The following is a 23,502-nucleotide window of genomic DNA, read 5'->3' as shown; positions in this document are numbered from 1 at the left end:
TCAGTTCAGTTCAGCTCCTAATTTCCTTCTCTTATAAAATATTAATTTTAGTTCAGTTCAGTTCAATTCAGTTTAGTTTAGTTCAGTTCAGCTCCTAATTTCCTTCTCTTATAAAATATTCATTTTAGTTCAGTTTAGTTCAATTTAGTCCAGTTCAGTTCAGCTGAGTTCAGTCAATGAGAACATACCCTTAGTAAAGTAATCGATGGCTATTAATACGTACTCGTGCCCTCCTGCTCTTGTTAGAGATTTTTTTACAATTATGTCAATTCCCCAAGTCGAAAATGGCCAAGGGGAAGTGAGATTATATAGTTCGGATGGTAGAAGGTGTTGTAAGTTAAAAAAACATTTGATACTCTAGACATTTTTTAACATATTGTATGCAATCATGTTATAGAGTGGACTAATAGTACCCTTGTTGTTAAATTATTTTAGCAAGCATTTTACCATTCATGTGAGGTCCACAAATGCCTTTGTGCGTATTCTCCATAAGGCATGTGGATTCAGGTTGATCTATACACAATAAGCTTTGACCATTAGGCACCTATTTGCATAATAGACCATATTGGGCCGCAAGTGTTCTTAGGGCTCGTTGGTCTTTCGATGAAGTATTTTCAGGATATGTGCCATGGGTAATATATTGGAGGATATGATTATACCAAGGATTGTCTCCTTCAATGTCATTTATTTCCTTTATTGCGTTGCAATATTCTAGTGCTTCTCTTCTATCAACACATAATGGCATCATATTTAAATGATTTTGAATGTTGATCATTGAGGCTAATTTTGCTAGCGCATCGGCAAAATGATTATCATCCCTTGGGAGGTATTTAAAATAAATATATTCAAAATACTCGATGAGTTACTCTAGGTGTGCTTGGTATACTATCATTGTGGAGTTCTTTATTTTTTATTTTTTTAGTATATGATTTATAATCAAACTAGAATCTCTATATACCTCTAATTTTTGCACACCTATGCTAGCTGCTTCTTTTAGTCCAATAATGCACGCTTCACATTCCGCGGCATTATTAGTAACCTCAAAGTATAGTCTGACAAAGATTGGAGTATGTGATCCCTCTAAACTTATGAGTAATTATAGGAAATATTTCAATCATTACCCCAAACTTTAACCCCACCGTGATCATACACTAAAGCATGATGGCGTCCAAAGGGAAGGAAGCTAGAGCAAAAGAGTCGCCAACAAGTTTTAGGAACTTGTAAACCGTTCACAGGGTGAAGGGTACACCCCTTAACGATCCAGGAGATCGTTAACTCCAATAGGTCTGGAACCATGACTGGAAGTTCGGGGATGAAGGTACAAATCCAATCTAAAAGAGAAAGAACCTGCCCTAATAATAGGCCTCTACTTTATTCTTCTCGTATTTATGTGCGCTTTTCGACTAACATGCAATCATTAGGTTCACCCTAAACCTTTTTAATCTATGTTGGTTGAATATTAATGCAAAAATAAATCTATTATTGCCGATCACTTGAATTCACTAGTAGAAGTTTACAAAAAGGCACCGCTCTATGGCCACCGGTTTTTGAAAACCGGTGGCTTAAAAAATGGGCGGGTTAGGCTAATTCACATTGCCACCGGTTCAAACCGAACCGGTGGCATAAATGGTAAAGGCCACCGGTTTGAACCCGTGGCAATTAGGAATTAAAAAAAAAAAAACGCCCCCCTTAAATACCCCAAACCCTACCTCATTTCCCTCTCAGCCGTCCCTCTCCTCTTTCTCTCTCCTGCTCTCCCCTCTCTTCTTTCTCTTTCAATTCATCTCTTTCTCATCTGATATCCTCCTTCTCTTTCTCATCTGATTTCCTTCTTCGATCTCCTCCTTCTCCTTCTCATCTCCTTCGTCTCCTTCTCCCTCTTCTCCTTCGATCTCCTCGTCTCCTTCTCCTTGGTTTTGAGTTCGTGCACCATCACCAAGACCACCATGAAGACATGCACCACGAAGACATGCACGAGGTTTGTGATTAATCAATTAATTCTTGGTTTTTGATTTTAAATTCTGGGTTTTTGTTTTTTGATTCTGGGTTTTTGATTCTGGGTTTTTGTTTAATCAATTAATTCTGGGTTTTTACTCGATTTTAATCAATTAATTCTGGGTTTTTGTTTTTTGAGTTCGTGAATCAATTTCTTGGTTTTTTTTCCTCCGTTTTTTAACTTATTTCTGGGATTTTGTTTTTATTTTTGTTTAATTTTTTTTCTGGGGTTTCTTTTGGGTATTTGTTTCATTACTAGTTATTGATTTTTTTGGGTTAATTAGTCGATTTTGGATTTTTTTTTAGTGTTTTCGTCGATTTAATTCGATTTTTAATTGATTTTAATCAATTCTAAGTGGATCTCCTTTTGGGTCCTATTCGATTTAATTCTGGATTTTTTCTTTCTTTTTTTTTTTTGAGTTCGTGAAAATCAGTTTATTTTTTTGAGTTCGATTTAATTCTCATTTTGTTTTTAGTTCTCGTTTTGAAAATCAATTTGATTTTTTTTATTTCGATTTTTTTTAGTTCGATTTAATTCTCGGGTTTTCACTAATTTCTGGGAATTTTGTTTAATTTTTTTCTGGGTTTTTTTTTCTTTTTTTTTTTCTGGGTTTTAGTTTTCTGGGTTAATTTTCTGGGTTTTTGTTTAATTTATGGGTTGTGTTTATATTTTGTGTGTTTTTTCTGGGTTTATTTAACCGATTTAAATCGATTTATGGGTTTTTATTTTTTTTTTTTCGCAGCTTATACTGTTCTGGTTTTTATCTTTTTTTCGCAGCTTATTTTTTTTATTTAATCGATTTTTTTTTGATGCAGGTATATTGATTTGGATGTAGATGTTAAATCGAAGAATAAAGATGCAGGATTATTGATTTAGGTGTTATATGGTTGTTTTTTAATTTTAATGTTGTAATTTTTTTTTGGTTTTTAATGTTGGAATTTTAGTTGTGTAATTTGATTAATTTAGTTGTTTTAAATTGGAATTGTTGTATGAGTAATTTAGTTGTAGTTATTAATTTAGTTTTTTCACTCTTAAAAAGTGTACAATTACTAGATACTGATGAAAATATATGTGTTTTTATGTATTTTACATATATATATAGTTTCTGCTACAATTTAAGTGAAATAAATGCAAAAAAAAAAAAAAAAAAAAAAAAATTGTTTTTTATGGGCATTATTGCCACCGGTTAACCGGTGGCAATACTTGTTAATACCATTAAAAAAAAATTGCGGGAAGCTTTATTGCCACCGGTTAACCGGTGGCAATAATTGTTTTTGCCACCGGTTTTGAACCGGTGGCTTTTTAATAATATTATTGCCACCCCCCAAATGGCCACCGGTTCAAAACCGGTGGCATAGGGGGGTTTTAAACCGGTGGCCAATTCATATTTTCGTCTAGTGATTATAATCAAATTAACCCTAAACAAGATTATTAATTATCTTATTAAGCGTGATTACAAGTACCAATTCCCTTTAAACATGCATAAAAGGCGTGATCAAGCAATAACAAAATATATATCAAGCAACATAATATTAACAAACATCATAATAATAATAATAATAATAATAATAATAATAATAATAATAATAATAATAATAATAATAATAATAATAATAATAATAATAATAATAATAATAATAATAATAATAATAATAATAATAATAATAATAATAATAATAATAATAATAATAATAATAATAATAATAATAATAATAATAATAATAATAATAATAATAATAATACATATATTAATAATATTGATGTGTATGAGATTATTACTTAGACAACAAATGCACCTATTAGCTTACCAAAAAAAAATAATAATAATAATAAAAAATAATAATAGTAATAATAATCCGAATTAAAATAATCATGTTAAACCATAATAATAGCAAGATCCTAGGCATGATACTAATAAGACTAATAACAAACCCTAGCATGTCACTAAACATAAAAGATTAAAGCTTTAGCCCTAACATGATACTCACATGCTATTAAGAAAGAAAATAGGAAGCATCATAGAAATCATAATTGATATTAGAAACTTAATTAACCCTAAACGTGATACTAGGAAAAGCATCCTAACATGATACTAGGAAAAGCATCCTAACATGATACTAGGAATCAAAATAACAACCTAAACATGATTTCTATATCAAAATATCATTTAAACAATAAAAGTACTTACTTGGATGCCTCGTATCTCTTTCACGTCTAGGGCGAAGGCAACTTCTAACTTGGCTAGGTATCTAGTGCTAATTTATGAAGAATTGTGTTTGTAAGAGGTTAGGCTAGAAAGAGGGAGAAAGAGAATAAGCTTTAGCTTAGAGAGAGAAGAATAAGAGAATTCTAGGTTATTCCAAAAACGGAGGTCCAGGGACCCTATTTATAAGAAAATAGTCCAGAATAGATAGAAATGAATCAGAGTTCGAAAAGGAATATAACATGCTTCAGTCGCCAACGCCAAGGCTTCTCGCCAAGCGAAAAAATTGTCGCCAGGCGACAGGGTTTGTCACCAAGAGACCAACCCGTCGTTTAGTGATGTAGAAGGTTTTCCACGCGTCTTCAATGCGGAATCTACTTTTTAATAAAATCAAGTCGTAAAGTCGAACGAAGGGTAAAATTGTAATTTCATTTAAAACACCTCTTTTATTCCAAATAAAACCCATAAAATAAAATTATCAATCTTAGTCCCATTAGGATTCAAAAGAAACTTCTAGAAGATTCTAGAGGACTATAATCAATCCTAATTGTATTAGGAATGATAATTCATAATTGGCCTTCCTCTAGATCATTGGGTCGCATATAAGAACCAAACTGTGCCCAGTTTAGTATTTTGGTCATAACTTCCTCATTATACATCGTAATTGGGCATATAATATATCGTTGGAAAGCTATTTTCGAGCCCAATTTAACTACACTATTATTGGACCCTTTTGAAAAACCAAACTAAACTGGATTGGCTATTTTCAAAAATAGAGTAGGATTTTAAAAACAGACAGAAAGATTATTGTTCAAAACTAACAACAACATTATACTTTCCACACTTTCACTTCATTCGATTATGATTCAACGCAAAAAAAATTCATTACCGGGTTTGGTTTTGGGGAGACACAAATTGGTGTCTACAGAAGCGCCCACTTTGACTGTGTCTGGAGAAACTTATGGTTCGAAAACAAAAGTCAAAGTAACGATAGGGATGATGAATTATTCAAAATTTTCTGTGATCCTAAATCTTTCTTGTAACACCGATACCTACAAACTAGCGTTAATTAAAACAGATAAGAGAGTTAAGAAACACGTATCTTTCACCGTCGAGCACATGTCTCTGAAGGTAACTGATTTCGTTGTGACGATCTTCCTCAAGCTAGGGGATACCACCTAAAGTTTTCTACGCTTGTAACTGCCTCCAATTTCCTCTGTGATAGTCTTCTGCAAGCCAGAGAACAATATCGAAGACTGCTTTGCTTGAAACGATCTTCATTTGCCTTGTGACCATCTTCCGCAAGCTTGGAAACTTGATTGAAGATAACTTTGCTTGAAATCACCTCCAGTTGTTTATGACAACCCTCCGCAAGCTAGGAAACGTTGTTGAAGATATCTTCGCTTGAATTCATCCTCATTTGTTGCGATAATATTCCAAAGAACATAACCAAAGATCAACACTTGTCCACCTTTAAATCTCGCTTGAACTTTGCTTCCGCTATGCCAGTACGTCGGCGCTTTTGCTGATTGTGAACCATTATGTCGGTGCCTTTGCAATGTGACAAAGTTTAGGCGCTTTAAGCTAAGTGAGACGATCATTTACCAGGTCGATCACTTAATGTGATTGTAATCGAGCCGATTACTAAATCATGTCAAGTTGCTTGGAGGGGCTAACTTGCGTACCAAGGAACCCAAACTGTTGCACGAGGTCCACATAACCATATTATGGGGCCACACACTTTGTCGCCGCACTAGCGCCTGCTGGAAGTTGCTGTCGCCGCACATTCTTCTTATCGCCGACGACAAGCTTTTTCTCTAGGCGACAAATTCGTCGCCTGGCGCTGCACTCGGAATTTTTGAATAAATCCCCTTTCTTCTTCATTTCCCCGTTGCTGCTGTTTTTTTGTTCGCGATTCGCTTCTTACTTCAATTCACTCATTCTCGCTCGTTTCTCAACCAAATTCGGTCAAACGTTTTGCAAATCAAAGCTTACTTCATCTAGTTTCTTGATCTATGTAAGTTTTCTTCAAACTCACTCGAATTTTGCTGAATTTTCGCACGTTATTTCACTAATTTTCTGAAAATTCAAAAATTACTTTTCTTAATTTGCTTTATATGTTTAATTGTATGCCATGAAATTGCTTGATTATGCTTTTATATTTCCTTGGGAGTGTTTTGAGACTTGTTTGACTCAATTTGGTGGAGAAACGAACGATTTACCAATGTTGAACTCCCTAAGGTCGTGTGAACAATACAGCTTGTTCTTCGCGTTTTTTGCTAGCTATTCTTGTTCAATTTGTCACAATAATTGTCATAGTATTGCAATAAATGGTTTAATTGCTTGAAAATACCATATATGCTTGAATTAAATTCGTGCTCTGTTTTAGTACTACATAATATCATGCGGCTAGGCAAAACTTAGACACTATAAAGCCTTAATTTTTGTTATTTTGCATAATGTAGAATGGCTAGACAACACGGTTCTGGTTCTTGGTCTAGAGACACTCGACGGGAGCACGAGCCCGTTGGTGAGGGCAAGGAGCCATCCACCTCTCTAGGACCCTTCCTTGAGTGGGATGAGCGGACCTTGTTTTTCCCTCCTGAGTACCACATCTCTGAGCGGGTGCGTTGCGGGATCGTTAGCGAGAGGACTCTTAGCCACAACTCTAGCAACGAAACCATTGGCTATTTGTTGGACAAATATTATCGCAACGATGAGGAGTTGCGACGGCTCTGGGAGTCCTGCGAGCTGACTGCCTTGCTTTGGGCCACTCAGGCTATGCACCCTTTCAACCCGAGCCACCACGTGGTTCGAGCTTTGGTGGAGTTCTTTTGGGACACCACCAACACCTTTCACTTTCCCTAGGGCGAAAAGACTGTCACCCCTGCTGACTTCAGTCTTATCTCGGGACTAGAGTTCTGCTCTACTACGCTACCATTTGACATTAGGATTATAGTAGGAGCTGTTGGGTCCGATTACTATTTGGGCCCGTGCCGAGGTTGAGCCTGCATGACTTAGTGCTCGGCGTATCCGTTGGTCTACTCTTGCAATGGACACTACAACATAAACGACCAAATGCAATGGTCTGAAGCAACGGTTAAAGAGTATTGCAACGGTTGAGTGCAACGACCTAAGCTAATACAACAGTTATTGCGACGGTTATAGATAATACAACCGTTTGTAGCAACGGTCTTGGCTAATGCTACGGTTTTTTGCAACGGTTTAAAAATTAGCCATGGCATTAGGTCCTTAACCGTTGCATTATATGATGGTAAGACCTGATAAAATAAAATAGGAGTATAAAATTTTTGGAGTAGCGCGCTATACCCCGGACTTTTTGTGCGCTTTTTTTCCCCAAAATTTCAAAACCCTCATTTCTTTTAGTCTCAAATTCTTAAGTCTCTAGTACATTACTTCCCATTTACCAAACTTCAGCTATATTCTAGAGAATTCCCATTACCAAACTCTTTTCAAAACCCCCAATACAGAACGAAGTCGACATTGGCGCTCCGGCATCCATTTGGAGATTAATTATCAGGTAATTTCAAACTCTCTTTGTATTGTGCTTCTAATTAAGTATGCAGGTTTCAATTTTTCTTTAACATTATATTTTGTTTGCAAATTTGCATGCTCAATTGACCTAGAATTTTCAATTGATTGAAATTTTTGTTAATTAAAATTATCTAAATCTTCAACCTTTTGTTCTTTTTACTGTATAAACAATCTTGTTGTTTTATATTACTTAATTATTGATAAGAAGAACATCTGACCCAATTTATAGTAGATTAGAGGTCTATTAATTAGGGAATTATAGTCAAAGTAGCCTTTAAATTGAGGATTTGGTAAAGATACAAGAGGTGGAGTTTGTATTTTAGTAAAAATAATGGTGGGCTGGTTTTTTTTTTAGTATAGAAGATTTGCGTAGGCTTCAAACTTGAGCCTTTTCAAGTTGAGCTTTTTAGTTCTTATTGTTGTGCTTTAATTTTTATATATATTTTTTTTATTTACGACCTCAATAGTTGAGAATTGTCAAGTTGTTGTTATATATGTATATATGCATGTTTCTACACTTAATCAATTCTCAATTTTTTCTACTCTTAATCAATTCTCAATTTTTGAAACTTGGAGTTATTAAATCCATGTACTCTGACCTTGACGAGGTTGTGGGATAGTATCTTATCTTTTATTCTCATTTGAACGAATTGATGTTGTAGTATTTTGCAAGTTTCTTTGGGAATTTGAGACTTATTTTCTTTTAGCAAAATGCTTTCCTCACAAATTATCAAGTTTGGTGTGCATTAAAGAGTCTCTCTATATTTGAAATTATCAGGGATGAGAAATTTCACTCATTCAAGGTGAATTATTATTTGACTTATCAATTACTTTCATTTATATATTTTTTAATTATGGTGTCCAAGTTATGTCTTCTATTTTATTTTTTATTGCCTCCCTATTATTGTTCCTTTTAAAATGGTTTAGACAAGACTTTATACTCTAGTAGGATACGAATGCCCATGAGATGGTTTTTTTCTATTGATTTGTGTGGAAGGGGAATTGGATAACGAAAATTATGATGAGTGTTTAATGATTCTATATATTAATTTGACAATTTTTTTTAAACAAATTGTATGCATATTGAATTTATGTTTTCTATTGACTTTATTACGAGTAAAGCAGTACGTCAGTTTCGGTATTTGCAGCACTACACTCTCTCAGTTGGCCTAGGTAACTATCTAATAGTTTGGGTTTAATCCATTGAGTAATAGTATGGAGTATAGAATATATTTGATCTTGTGATTAGTATCATGTTTAGGACATGAAATTGGGTTATGCACATATCTGCATGTTAATATTGGATACTCTTGTACTAGTCTTGGTTAGCAACCTTATTTTGTATCATTGGTAATTCATTCTGCAAATCATTTATGCAATATTACTTTTATTTGTAAACATGTGAGTATTGTTATTGTTTCATATATACTATGTATTGATTCTAGCATGAAGGTTTGGGTTGTGGTGGAATTAGATGCATAATTATGTATTTAATTAAATAGTTGACTTTAGATTTATTAAATTACGCATTAGTATTTGGACCAACTCTTAGTTCTTACTTCTTGTTTGACTTATACTTTTATAATCATAGTGTGACTTTCTCTTATTGTTTCATATATGGTGGTTGTTCTCCCTCACTTGTTTTTTTTATATTTATATTATATTTAATATATATTTATTGGAATAAAAAAATGATAAGCAAATAACCGTTAGTAGGGTGAATTTTGTATTTATATTTTTGTAATTGGCTATATATAATAATAGAATATCTATTTTTTCTTTCTTGCCTTTAACTAGAGTAATGGATAAAGTAAATATAAAGTGGTGGAAATTTGCTAGATGGAGTGATGAATATGAAAATGGAGTTGATAAGTATATAGAAAAGACTTTTGCATCCAGCTCACAAGGAGATCAAATTTGTTGTCCATGTGAAATTTGTCACTATCGTTATTAGCATAATAGGAATGTTATTAAAGAGCATATGATTTGCAACGGTTTTGTCCCTAGATCAGACATATTGTTAGATGTAAGGGAGGACATCGAAAGAAAAGATGTAGTAGTTGATTCTGATGTACCCCAATACATAAATGATGTGAATGATGACATAGAAGGTTTGTTAAGTGATACCTTCAAAGAGGGGCCAAATGAATATGCAAAGAAGTTTTTTAAACTTATTGAAGAAGGGCAACAAGAATTGTATCCAGGTTGTAAGAAAATGATAAAACTTGCCTTTACAATTCGACTATTAATTTTCAAGTGTGATTATAAGGTTAGCAATGTTGCAGTTGGTGCTTAATTAGCGTTTCTTAAGGATATATTGCCTGATGATGCAAAGCTACCTTTTTCTTTTAATGATGCAAAAAATACTTTAAAAGTATTGGGCTTGGATTATGAGAAGATAGATGCATGCCCTAAGGATTGCATGTTGTATTGGGAGGAAAATAAAAATGCAACAAGTTGCCATGTTTGTAAGACTTCAAGATGGAAATAAAATGACGAGGATCAGGTAAATGAAAAGGCCTATAAAATACTTGCCAAAATTCTAAGATATTTTCCCATCAAGAAAAGGTTGCAAAGGCTATTTATGTGCCAAGAGACAGCAAGGTACATGACATGGCACGCAAATGGACGTGAAACTGATGGACTTTTATAGCATCCCGCTGATGGTCAAGTATGGAAGGACTTTGATAAGTTGTATCCAAAGTTTTCAGAAGATCCACGTAATGTTAGGCTATGTATGGCTACTGATGGATTTAACCCATTTCACACGATGAGCATCGTACATAGTACCTGGCCAATTATCTTGGTAAATTATAACTTACCTCCCTGGCTGGTTACAAATCACGAGTTTTTAATGTTAACATTACTTATTCCTGCCCCTTCATCCCCGGGCAATGATATTGATATCTATCTACAACCGCTAATCAAAGATCTAAAAGATCTATGGGAGGTTGGGCTGGAAACATATGATGCTTCAACTGATAAGAGGTTTATGATGCATGCAGCTTTATTGTCTACGATCAGTTATTTTCCAGCTTATGCAATGTTGTCTGGTTGGAGCACAAAGGGGAAAAGGGCTTGTCCTTGCTGCCATTATGATACGGAATCACAATGGTTGGGCCATAGCCGTAAATTTTGCTATTGGAATCATCGTATATTTTTGGATTCAACCCACCCTTGGCGCCATGATAAGAGAACTTTTGGAGATATTGAGGAGAGAACTGAACCTTTTAGATTGAAAGGTACAAGACTTACTACAAGATTTTCCCAATGACTTTGGAAAGATGAACAAAAAAAAGCACGATGATGATGTTCCATGGAGAAAGTTGTCAATTTTGTTTAGCCTTCCTTATTGAAAGCATTGTACAAATCGACATAATCTTGACGTGATGCACATAGAAAAAAAATATTTGATAATATCATTGGAACATTGTTAGATATATCTAAGAAAACCAATGACAATGTGTGTGCTCGTCGTGATCTGAAAGTTCTTAAAATTTTGCCAGAACTTCAGCCTATTGAAATAGATGACCTTCGTGAAGAGATCCCAAGGTCACTCTTCTGGATGACATTAGAGAAGAAGCGCTTGTTTTGCCGAACCATAAAAAATGCAAAGTTGCCTCAAGGGTATGCTTCTAATATTGCTTGTTGTGTGCAAGTTAATGAGGGGAAGATAACAGGATATAAGAGCCATGATGCTCATTTTTGTATGCATTACTTGCTTCCAATTGCAATAAAGGCAACTTTACCTAAGGAAGTTGCAACTCCGCTGATTAGACTTTGTCAGTTTTTGAAAGGCATATGGGGTAAAACCATTGACCCAAAAAACCTTGACAATCTTCATTCTTAGATAGTTGAATCACTTTGTCAATTAGAAATGATTTTTTCACCTGCTTTTTTCACTGTAATGGTCCATTTACCAGTTCATTTGGTGGAAGAAATAAGGCTTGGAGGTCCTATTTGTAATAGATGCATGTATGCAATTGAGAGGTTTCTTCATGAGTTGAAGGATGATGTTTGGAACAAAGCTTTCCCCGAGGGCTCAATGGCAGAAGCATATTGGGCTAAAGAGTGTCTTCGATTTTGTGCTAGATACATAAATTGACCAAAGACTCCTTCAACTAGTGGTAAGTCAAAAACCGCACAACCATTCCTTCCTAATATTGGTCGACCGACTAGGGGGAAAGGAAAGCCCACAAAGAAGAATCAATATGGATTTATGATTGATCATATTACATGGGACCAAGCCCATCAATATGTGTTATTCAACTTTGATTGCAAGGAAGTTGAGAGATACATCAGGAAAAATTATTCATAAAAAAATCTCAATATCATATTTACATATATATAGACTCAATCTTCATCGTATCATTAATTACAATACTAATATGCGTGTAGTTTTATTAATATTTCAGTGAACACATGGCAACTTTAAGCTCCAATAGGAAACGAAAATGGGATATGTTCAGAATCATAGTAAGGAATTTATGGCTTGGTTTAAGGAGAAAGTTGCCTGAATGATTCAGCAAGGTGTTGTAGTACCAGACCATTTGAAATGGTTATCAAAAGGTCCTTCTTATGTGGCAAAAAGGTACACTGGGTACTCTGTGAATGGATTTCACTTTCACACTATGAAGCGTGATGCAAATTCTATATCACAAAACCATGGAGTAACTTTAAACGCTCTAACACCTAGCTTTTCTAGTAGCAAAGATCAAAATCCTATTATGGGAAGTGTTGCTTATTATGGTTCAATAGAAGATATCATTGAGCTATCATACCATGGCCAATTTAGCGTTGTCTTATTTAGATGTGTGTGGTTTTACTCAGAAATGAATGATGAATTTATTTTGGTTAATAAGAATAGAACCATTGGTGGGGGAGAACCATTTATTTTAGCATCTCAGGCACGACAAGTTTTCTATGTGGAAGACTTAACCAATAATGGTTGGTTTTATGTTGTTCACGACCTTCCTACAGAACTCTCTGATGGTAGGATGTTATGTCTTGTTTTTTTTAAAAAAATTATTATATGTAATGTTGATTGATACATTAAATTGCTTTATCAGTTGTTTCCTTTTCTTATGGCTTGTTCTTTTTTTTCTGTTGTAACATACAAGTTTAAATATTTTTTTAATAAGATAAATTTTTTTTCATATGTGTAGATGAAGGGGATTAAGGCTAAATCGATCCCTCAAAAAAAAGTGATAACAGATTATGAAAGGCAAAGACTAGAGCAACTGAAGCGTAACGCGGACATAATGGCAGCTTCTGGAAAAGGAACTTTGGCATCACAAATTTATGATAAATCTCGAGCCTTTTCATATGCCCTTAATGCTATCAGCACATGGGATGACAATAATTTTTTTTCAGATGAAGATGATGAGTACATACCTGAATATGAGGGTAACCAGGATGAAATTGACTCTGGTACTATAACAAGCAAGCGTAAGGTTAGTCTCATAAATACATGTATACAGATTATTTTTTACATCTCCCCCCCCCCCCATTTTTTTTACTTATGTAACATTGTAATTCCGTCATAAACTCCCTTAGTTTGATTTATCCATATAAATTATAAATAAACCTATGTTTTTAGGCTGTTGTGAGTGGGAAATTTTGTGGAGGGTCAACAAGAAACATGTCACCGCTTTCACATCTGCCACATGTCAAGGATATTGCTACCAAAAAGGCTGCTCGCAAGGTATGTATGTGTCATCTTCAGTCTTATTCAGTCGCCTTAGTGTTTGGACCAACTCTTATTCAGTCGCCTTCATATTCTACTATTTTCTTATGTGCAATTAAACACAGGGCTCTTCAAACAAGTCAGGCTCAATGGCTGCATTTGTTCAGAACACCACAAAACATGGTGTGACCATACCGAGCTACCTCCAGTCAATTCAATAGGCAAGTTTCAACAAAGATATCACCAAAATGGAAATAACCCATCAGGAAAACAAGCTCTCCAGCCACAAAAGAAACATCAACAAAAGACTTTTTGTCGTCCTGGATCATTGACTGCCTTTCGTGAGCTACGAAAAAAGCAATCAGAGAATATGATTCAAGACAATGAAACAAACAGTACTTCCAACCTTGAAGTGGCATATGAAGGCCAGTTGATCTCTAGTAGTGCAAATGATTTTGTAAATGAACAACCTGTAAATGATGGCAACAATGTAATTGAAGATATAATTGAAGTGATAGACGAGGACTCTCGATTGAGAACTAAAAGCCCACAAGAAGGTACAACACTTTTTTTTTCGATTGTGGAAAGTTTTTTTGTCATTTGATAAATCTTTTTGTTACAACATTGTATTAACTTACAACTTTTTCCTTCACAGTTCTTGCAAAAAAGAAGCATTGAGGTCCAACAAAATTGGTTAAGGTTCATGCTCGTCCTAGGGAGGAACGCCCTTACCTTATCTTGAATATTTATGGGCAACCAGTTGGACCTACTGATGAAGTAGTCGATGAATTTACTCAATTTTTGGGAACTGTTGCTAGAAATTCTGAACTAGCCCCACTTAATTATGTTGAATGGCCAAGCCTTCCCACACATAACAAAATATGGGATTATGTCCAGGTTTGTCAATCGATAAAGTATTTCATTCTTATCCTTTAATTTTTTTGAGGTCATTTTATTATCCTTTAATTAATTATTATTAGTTTGTACAAGTATATAAATATATATATATATATATATATATATATATATATATATATATACATAAATGCTTTTTTTGTGTAGGAGAAATATTTGGTTCTTGAAGAAGGAAGAAAATGGGTAATGGAAACTGTCAATTATGCTTGGCGTATGCACAAGTGTAGGACAAAAAAGAAGCATTTTTATGCATTTGATACTGATGAACAAAGAATGATAGAACGTCTAAAGACAATGCCAAAAACTCATTTTGAAGATCTGTTGAAGTATTGGCATTTGACAACAACTGAGCTACTTGGTGTTTAACTTATCTATTTTAGAACAAAGAAAAGTTGCACAATTTTGTGTGTTTTGAATAAAAAATTCTAGATGCATTATATATTAAGTTAATTTTTTTACAAGAAGAAAGTTAGACCAACAAAAAGAATCGTCAAAAGGCAGAAGACATCCATACTATGGGTCCAAAATCATATGCCAGGTTACGTCATAAGCTGGTAGTATATATTTGTACAAATCTTTAATTTTCACCTAAATATGTTTTTTTAGCTAGTCATTTACAAATTCATTTAAATCATAAGCACCTATCTTATAAACTCTTTGTATAGAAACAAGAGGACCCTAACAAAAAAGAACCCTCCCAAGCAAAGGTGTACAAAGAATCAAGGAAAAGGAATCCCAATAAGACATACAAAACCAGCTTTGGGAAAACGAAGAATAATATAGTGAGTTTAAACTACTATACCAATTTTTTAATATTTTTTTATGTGAAAACCCAAGCTATACATACATAACCTCTAATTATTCATGTATATAGGAACAAATCGAAGCTCTGGAATCTCAAGAACATGAACATGGCCCTAACACTATTGATCCATACTATCAAGTGATTAAAAAACCAGAGCATAATGGTCGTGTACGCCTCTATGGGAAAGGTGTGACCATGACTGATTTGAAGAAGAAAAAAGGATCTAAATCTGAGTACAAAATTCCTCAAGAGTTTCTACAGAGTATTCATGCAACATTGCTCGAACAACTCCAAGAGGCTAATCATGGAACAAATCTTATAGTTCCTGAAATCTCAACTACTGAGTCGCCTATTCAAATAAATGCAACTAACGACACATTACAAGTGAATGAGGCCGCTGGTGATGAGCATTCTTCTCCTAGAACAGAACCTTCTAATCAGGTAATGTACATATATGTGGCTGTATTTAAAATTGCAGAGTACTTTACTCTTAGTACTTGTTCTTTAGATAATTTATCATACTATTTTTATATTGCTTAGAAACTTTTGCCATTAATGTTAAGGCTATGTGTTGGTTAGGATAAGAGAGAAATAAGGAAAAAAAAAACTTATTACAGGGCAAGTGATTTGATTCATGGAAATGTTGGGCGAAATAGCAGTAGAGTTAATTGTGGAGTGAGTGTATGCATTTTGATGAACACTTTCTATATATAATACAACTTTATTTTGTTTAATGTAATTGCTAAGCAACAATTTGCAGTTGTTGTGTTTTTTTTGTGCTCAATTCGTCAGCATTTTGTCATATAATTTTTTTTTTCATGGGAATTGTTGTTCTATTGTTCCTTTTTTTTCTATCAATTGAGAACTAAACCTTAAAATTATGTATCTAGATACCAAATATCTTAGTTTCTTACTATTATGACTCTTATATTCCATACTTATAACTGTTTAAATTATGCATTTTGAATTTGCAGATTGTTGAAGAAAATTTGGATTAGAGAAGGATGCATGAATTATAACATTTTGGTGGTGGCATATCTTGTATAAATTGTCATATGTGTAGTGACAGATTTTGTGGCCGTAAATATCATTGTGATCACAAATCAAACATCTGTTTTGGTAAATGTTTTTGTGATCTAACTAATGTAAATTGTGACTTGCTTTTATCTTTTGGGCTAGCTAGTTGACAAGTACAACAAAGTACTTCATCATTTTGTATTTTGCCAAACAATTGGGTGACAAATATATATATATAAGATCGAGATTGATGATTTTATGGTTGTTAATATTAATTTTCATTATTATTTATTATTTTGTACGCATATAATAAATTTAATTAAATATAAATAGGGAAGATTAATATTAATTTAATTTTCACTATTATTTATTATTTATTATTCCTATATAATTAAACCGTTGCATTAGTACATGACAATGATTGGTAAACCTACTGCAACGGTTTAAGTAAAGGCCAAGGAATGTTGCATTAGGAACATACAAGTTTTGCTTTAGAAATAATGCAACGGGTCATGGAGTATTGCAAGCACTGTTGCATTAGATCATATTGACCATTGCATTAGACCCTAATGCAACGGTCAAAGGTAGATGTTATAAGACCGTTGCATTAGCTTAAATAACCGTCGCATTATATCTAGTGCAATGGCCGCAACAGCAACGGTTTATGAACCGTAACAATTAGTCTAAATCAACGGTTTTTTGCCCTATGGCAACGGTTATTTGGGGTTGCATTAGCTCGTTTATGTAGTAGTGGGCTTTTGAGGATGATGCGACCACCAGTAAGCAGCGGGTGCGCATCTTCGTTCTTATCTTACTGTCAGGGAATTTTTCACCTGACAAAGGTAGCCGAGTACCTCTCTACCACCTCCCTGCTCTCCGCGACCTTCAGCTGGTTGGGATCTATGACTGGGCCAGCTTGGCCTATGCTGATTTCTTGCTGGGCTTACGACGCTCCTGTCGTCATAGAGCTTTCATAGGATATATCGAACTCTCCAGCTTCTGGAGAATTGTAGAGGCATACTTTACCCCTTTCTAAAGTTAGCTCTAGATTCTTACTAGAATTCGCTGATCTTCTTCTGTTTTTGTAGATTTGGTTCTACGAGTATTTTCCGTCGCTAGCGCCGGCGAGACCTTCTCCTCGCGAGCTCCCTATTAGCAGTTGTTGGGGAGGTCGCATCAGTGATCAGACCACTACTGCCCATGTCCAAGAGTTGATCCTCTCAGTATGTTCTTTTTGGACGCTTGTCCTTTTTGTATTGCCTATTAATATACTTATATCTCACAAACCTGTTTTGCAGGAGCCTGATGTAGTGTATCGGCCATGGGCCGATCTGGCTATTCCTGCGCTGGCTGCGCAGTACACCATTGAGCGTCACTACTTTCAGGGGACGTATGAAGTCGTGATGTACCCCGGTGAGGGGGTAGCTGTTCAGCACTCTTCGGATATTTTTGTCGTCCCTACTCCTCCGCCTCGACACATGTTTCATGAGGCGATGTTGATAAACCTGGCGGAGAGATCGCTTGTTGGTACCCCTTAGCGATCTCATGCTCGTCCGGGGCGGTGTTAAGAGGTGGATTTGCCGCCAGTACTAGCTCCAGCCCCTGTTTTATCCGAGGAGGCGGCGATATGCTTTTTATCTTTTATTTTTTGTTAGATAGCCCCCAAGTGGACTTTAATCACTTATATTTGCTTTTTTGCCAGGCTGGGCCTGCTAAGTTTGTTCCTTCTTTGATGTCCGTCAGTTACTAGGGGACGTATGGCCCCGTTGAGGAGATGATTCCTCCAGCTTCTGAGGATTAGCGCTTCGTCGAGCGATCTATTCCTTGTCACCAGACTTGGGTAAGTTACTTGTTTGCTAATTATTTATACTTGTCTTGTATTGTTACTAACTTTGTTTTTTGACAGTTCTCTCGCGAGGTGGTATCAACGATGGCGAGGTGCATAGACGCCTTTCGGAGTCAGCTAGTGAGGATGAGGAACGTAGCTTCCTGTCGTTGCGACGACGTTGCTGAGTAGGTATCTTTTTTCTTTTATTTTATATTGTTTATCCTCATGTTTTCTTTGCATCTGACTTGATTTGATTTTGCAGGGACAACCTATTCCTTCATGTACTCGGACGAGACCCGAGCCTAGGAGGGAGCCGTCTAGGTCAGGCTCGAGGCGTTGTCCCACTACTTCTGGTGGCCGGGATAGCCCATAAGATGCTGCTTGGACCAAGATATTGGAGGGTTCGGGTTCTTCATTCGAGGGCGTACAGACTGGGCCAGTGGGCCAAGGAGTGGCGACATCGGCTCCTTCGGTGGGTGGTGGGACGTGCGAGTTTGGCTCGTCGTCGCAGCAGCCTCAGGCTTTGTCGATTCAGTACCTAGGTGAGCCTGGGTGGACTGGCCCTTAGTTGAGGTTCCCGCCTCCTGGCTAGTCTGGAGCTGGTGAGGAGCATACTCCTCGGTCTGCGATGTTATTTGATATGATGAACATTCCTCATCATCTAAGTCCTCCGACACCATAGTTGTACCTGTGTTTTTATTTATTTTTTCTTTGTAGGACTTTGCTGATTTTTATTATTTCACTCTTATTTTATATACAAACTATTATCTATTATGACTATGTTATCTTTGCATTTTTATTTTTCATTTTATGTGCATATGTGTGTGCTATTAATTTTGCGCAAAAAGTTCCCTCATTTTTATTATTGATGGAGGGTATCAGACATTCTACCCCGAAAAGAAAAAATTAAAAAATAGTTTGGACTAAAATAAGCCTAAATTTAATTAAGCTCGAATAAATCCAAGAAAAAGGAAAACTATATTGAATTTTGTGTATAGGGTGATTGAACAAAAGGGCAAAACTATAGAGTCATTGTACGAATTTGAATCATAGTCAGAAAAACGTGGTTTACATAGCACGTCGAGCTGGCATTACAGCGTCATTCGTCGCGACGCGCTACATTTTGTCGCTAAGCGCTGCTTTCGTCGCTAGGCGATAGACTTTATCGTCAGGTAACGAATTTGTCGTCTTGCGCTGCAGTGCGTTGCCTCCGAATCCTTTCTGGAATCGAACTGCACCAGTTTTGGGCATAAATAGCCCCCTAATCTGCAGATTTTCTGTATAATTCGAACAAATTAATCAATTATTATAATCATAGCTTCTCAACAAGTAATCATGTCTTTAGTCACTAAGAGTTTTAGCGATTTTACTCGTGAGTGGTGTCGGTCTTCGACTACTAAAGAGATAAAAGAACTTGACTTTTTTCACATGGGAGGTATTTATGGTATAAAGGGGGTAGATCTTGACGTATATTTTATTCATACCGCCTTAGAATATTGGGATACAGACACACATTGCTTTAGACTAGGCTATGATGAAATTAGCCCTTTACCAGAACAATTTGGTGCCATTTTAGGCTTCCGTTCATAAGATCTTGCGGTGATTCCTAGAGTGAATGAGTATTATTACAAAGATTTCGAGCGCTTCTTTAATTTAAAAGACAGAGATCCAACAAATATTGTAGATGGTAGCGTAGTTAATCTAAAAGAATTTGCACGCCACTATTTTGATAGACCGTATTCTAAGTCTCTTCATGTTTATAGAAGAAGGGCTTTTCTCTTTTGTATGCTTAACCAATATCTTCTCACTAGTGGTAGAAGTAATGAGGGTCAAGCAATTATAATATATGTCTTTAAACAATTTGAATCTGGAAGTAATCTAATGCCATTAATTGTTAGAGAGACTATGCTTAGTCTAGATGAATTTTTAAAAAAAATCCAAAAGCACTTTTTTGGGGCTCTCCAATTTTATTTTATGTAGAAAAATAATATATTTAATTGCAGAAATAAAAAAACATATTTTTGTATAGCCATACATATTATTTGCATTGAATTTTTGTATATGTGGTGAATGGAGAGACTAGAATTAATTAGTCCTCCTAAAAATATTGAAAAATACACTCCAAGCTGCTTTGTAAGGCGATATAAGCGTTTCTCTAAAATAGGTCGCCATAAGTGGAGTAAAATATTTGCCTCTTGTAACTTTGTTATCAAGTGGATCGTCCCATGGTGGAAAATTGAGAAGATGGTTGGTGTCAACAAGCAACAATCCTGCCGTCTTCCAAACTTAACCAAGACGACTTTTTATTATCCCTGCAGGGTAAAAAGGTAGTACGGTCTGCTTCAAACGATTCCTTCTAGGGATCTCCGTCCTCCCTATGAATTCCCTGTATCTCAAGAAGTAGAGAAGTTTGACACATATTGTAGTGTTAGGCCTTTATGGGAAGTGATTACCCAAAAGGTTCCTCCTACCTACCTTTCCCAATAATGTGAAGAATTGGCTTCTTAATAAGCCTAAAAAGGACGAAAAGAAAGATCTGAATAGAACCAATGTGAAGAACCATCTAGGTAACAAGTTAGTTCCTGTTAAGGAACGCTTAGGTGACAAATTTGAGTTCAAAACACCTATGATGCCTAAGAAGAAGGACACTACTAAGAGTAAAGAGAAAAGAAAAGCTGACACTTAAGAAAAGAAAGTTTGGGTGGAAAAGAAACATGGTGTCCTAGCTAAGGGAGAAACTATTCACTCCAAGATTGAATGTAGGTCTTCTAAAGGATGCCTACTATCTAAAGTCATGGATGATGAAGAAGAGGCTGACAAAAATTGGAAAAGTGCAACGAAAGAGAAGAAAGATTGAAGCATTGCTCCACTTTCAATTTATTAGACTAGTTTAATTTTTAAGTCAATTTATTTTATTAAGCATTTATTTAAATTCCATCAATAATGTAATTTTACTTTATTTTATTAATGCAATTTCAGCTTTTTAATTAAATCAACTTTTACATTTAATTTATTAAAGCAATGAAAACAACTTAAATTTTTTTTTCCAGAACATTTATCGAGTACAGAAGTCAAAAAATTTCCGAAATACACCGAACTTTGCCCGGATATTCGCAGAAAAACGACTTCGTGATTTTAAGTCTGTCGCCAGACGTTGCTTTTGTCGCCAGGCGACAGGCTTTGTCACCTTGCGTTGTAGTCTGACGTCTGGCGATAAAAATTTTTCTTTTGCGTTGATGTTGCGTCGAATTTTTGTTAATGCTGGGATGCGAGATTTTCAAAAATTAAAGAGGGTTGCCTACGTATCCCTTCCTAAGGAATCAGGCCAAACGTAGCTCTCTTGAGTGTCCTACTCAAGTAATTATGGGTAGTACTTTTTAAATTGGTCATGGTGTTTCATGTTTGAGAACTCATTACCATCCATGTCAATTAATTTTGATGCACCTCTTGACAGGATGGTTTTGACGATATATGATCCGGACCAATTAGGCCTAAATTTTCCTCTTGGATCCAAAACATTTTTCCTTAGCGCTTTTAACACCAAGTCTCCTACTTTGATGTTTCTTGTTTTCACCTTCTTATTAAAGTGTCTAGTCATACGGGTTTGATAGCATTGAGTATGATGTAGAGCTTCTAGTCGTTTTTCATCGAGTAGAATTAGCTCTTCACATCTTGCCCTAGTCCATTCGACTTCATCGATTTTACATTTTAATGCAATGCACAGGAAAGGTATCTCTAGCTCTAGAGGTTGTACGGCATCCATTCCATAAACCAAGGAAAATGTCGTATTTCGTGTTGATGTAAGAATTGACGCGCGATAACCCCAAAGTGAGAAATGGAGTTTGTCAGGCCTATCCTTCTAAGTTTTTGTCATTTTCTCGATAATAGTCTTTAGATTTTTGTTAGCTGCCTCAACTGCTCCATTTCCTTGAGGTCTATAAGGAGAGAAATGATGGTGTAGAATACCATATTTTTGTAGCAATTCTTCTCATTTTGCTTGAAAGTGAGTTCCGTTGTCACTTATCATCTCATGTGGGACTTCGTACTAACAAATAATGTTCCTTTCAATAAAGAGTGCTATATGTTTTGTAGTGAGTTTATCATATCAATGCGCTTCAACCTACTTTGTGAAGTAATCATTTGCTACTAGAATGTATTCGTGACCTCCTGCCCCAGGAGGGGTAATTTTACCGATGATATCAATTCCCCATGTTGAAAATGGCCATGGTGATGTGTAGGTGTAGAGTAGAGATGGAGGAACATGTTTCAAGTTAGCGTATATTTGGCATTTAGGGCATCATTATACGTATTGATGAAAGTCCCTATTCATGGTAGTCCAATAATATCCTTCTCGCATTATGTTTTTTACTAGCATTTTTCAATTAACATGAGTTCCACAAATGCCTTCGTGGACTATCCTCATAGCTCTTTGGGCTTCCTTTTTCCCTACACATAAGAGAGCTCGACACTTAGGTACCCTTTCTTGTAACTCGTTGTCTATGAGTATATATTGGGAAGCCAAGAGTCTTAATGCTCGTTTTGCTCTTTTGTCAGCATGAGGAGGATATTCTCCTTTGGTGACATAATTGAGTATATCTATATACCATGGTTCTTCTTCTTCTTCTTGGACCACTTCATCGTCTTCTATGGCTTGAATGTAAGCCAGTTTATGCCTTTTCTCTATGGTTAAAGGCATTTGCTCCATTTCCGTTAGAATCCTAACCATTGAGGCTAGTCTTGCCAAGACATCGGCAAATTGGTTTTCCTCTCTAGGTAGATACGTGTATTCTACTAATGAGTGACATTTATGTGACTCTTAGGAGGTATTTTTAGAGTCATTTTCGTGTTTATTTTATCTTATTTTCCCTTTCTTTCTCTTGTTTTCTCTTTAATAACATTTCTTGTTTATTTGGTAATTTTGTCGTGTTTTAGTTCTTTTCGTAGTTTTTATTAGAATTAGTTTATTTTCGTATTTTATTTGCTTTTGATTTGTAATATTTCGTTCTTTATTTTTCCTTAAAAGTATTCTAATTTACTTTTATTTATTTTAATTAGTTTTGAGTCTATTTCATACTTTTATTCGCTTGTATAATTTTTGTTGAATTTTTATTAGTTTTAGTTTTATATATTTTATTTTTATTATAGTTTATTTATTTCTATTTTATTTATTTTATTTTATTCTTTGTCCCAATTCTATTCTCGATTTTGTGTGTAGGTGTCCGGGTTTGATGTCAAGTGAGTTCGGAGCTCGGGGACGAGTTCAAGTCTACACATTTCTTTACTAGCTGTTGACTGCTGCTACCTCTTATCCTACACCACTCTCTCCCCCTCTAATCTTTCTTACCCTTCACCACACCATCAGCAACCTGCTGCTCACCTTTCGCCTATCCCCAACCTTTCCCCTGCGCCCTCTTCACGCAACAACAACAACCACTATCACCACACCAATTTACAGCCACCACCAGCCTCCAATCACAATTCACCTCACCAACACAAG

The sequence above is a fragment of the Chenopodium album genome, chromosome 3 (genome assembly GCF_948465745.1).
Source record: "Chenopodium album chromosome 3, dcCheAlbu1.1, whole genome shotgun sequence".
NCBI classification, from domain to species: Eukaryota; Viridiplantae; Streptophyta; class Magnoliopsida; order Caryophyllales; family Amaranthaceae; genus Chenopodium; species Chenopodium album.
This window is presented reverse-complemented; position numbering follows the sequence as displayed.